Genomic DNA, 1,809 nt, shown 5'->3' on the forward strand with positions numbered 1-1,809 from the left:
CCACAGTTATTAACTGAGAGCTTACTATGCCAATGACCATTTTTGCATGCGTATATCGTGTGGCAGGTACGAAGATACTCTATGCCCTGCGGAGTCGAGAAAATTTCCAACCCGAAAAGATCCTCGACCGGTGGGATTCGCACCCACGACTCTCAGCTTGGTCTTGCTGAATAGCTGCGAGTTTACCGCTACGGCTATCTGGGCTCCTTTATTTCTTTATTAGTATAATTTCAATCATACTTAACATTCATTTCATGTATCTATGTGTTCTGTGCTAGACAACACTATCATGCTAAAAATTTGGTAAAAATAAATTATGATTTTATTAGCATTTTGTCTTGCCATCAAGTAGGCTGTTGAAAAACGCAATGATAAGTATTTCCTGTTTAATATCTTTTGGTTTTTACACACACACTGCCCCCTACTTGTCCCATGTTCTATGTAAACCTTATGGACCGCGGGAACTTCAGCATGGCTTTGCTCTGTAGCCGCGGACTCTATCCACTCGGCTAAGGAAGGCCCCTCAGATCTCACGGTTGTGTTCATTAGGGCACAATTTTTTCTACTAGTGCTAACCTGAGAGAGACTCGCGAAGAGGAAAAATATCAACGTCATATGCAGCCCAGATTCCCCTCTCACGAAACGTCAAATGCAGCCCACCGTTTTTATGGCTGAAAAAGTGAAAAGTATTGTGTTCAAAGTAAACTGTTATTAAAAACTCCGGTCGGCGGAGCAGTTTTTTCCAAAGTTGTTGATTAATCTAAGCAGAGGATTAATTATTTCTAATGACTGCTACGTTTGCTGGCATGAAATTTCACTCAAACGGTTATTTATGATTCGATGTGATGCAAACTCAATCATTTTTTGCTGAGAGGTTCTTGTGAGGGTTTGAACGGCTTGCGCATAATTGGTATAAACACAAAGTGGAATAAGAAAAAAAAACTCACCAAACACAGAAAAAGAGGACCGTCTTCGCGAGTCTCGTCTCAGGTGCTAACTGTTGTTTGTTTGCTTGTCTCGCAGGAAACCATTTTCAAGATGCACACTTAAAATATTTCACACAAAGCTTCTGCAGTTTGATGCAGGCAAAAAGTTTAAAAATCCACTCAATCACAAAAGTTCTGAAAAACTTACGCATCAATAAGACCAAGTAAACGTATTTCAACAGTTGATAGTTTTAGTGTCACATAAAATGTATAGCAGTTTTTAGTGTAACGAACCAATGACCGCACACTCCTAGGCATACTCGGATCATTTAGATGAAAATTTTTGCTTGACAGCAGCCTGGCTGCTTGTTGATATCCAGTTCGCACCCCCTAGGTTAGTACTGTAATGCAAGTACAAACTTATCATCCCATAGTGAAAACTCATTCTTCAAACCTTTATTAAGGATGTTGCTGAAGAAACAAATCCCTTTTGAGCTAATTTTGTTAGGGATTTTTGTAGATGTTTGCAGGGCTATAATTCCATATGAAGCTATATAATAGCAAACAAACTCATGAATATCTGTTCTCCTATTCGTCGGATTGGACTGCTCTCTTCAGCAAATTATGGTTTATTATGCAAATTATGCTTTACTATGGTTTGAAGAATGAGATTTTACTATGGGATGATAAATTTGTACTCACATTCCATTTCTAACGTGTTTGGAACATTTTCCAAAGTTTTGCCATAGTGATTTCCATATAAACCTACATCATCTTTATGCTACCTTTCAATCACCACCTACACACTGAGACATATTTTATGAGTTCGGTAAACGAAATCACCGAAACCGATCTGTAATTCATAAAAATGCTGATGTTTCGG

Source organism: Aedes aegypti, chromosome 2 (genome assembly GCF_002204515.2).
Source record: "Aedes aegypti strain LVP_AGWG chromosome 2, AaegL5.0 Primary Assembly, whole genome shotgun sequence".
Lineage (NCBI taxonomy): Eukaryota > Metazoa > Arthropoda > Insecta > Diptera > Culicidae > Aedes > Aedes aegypti.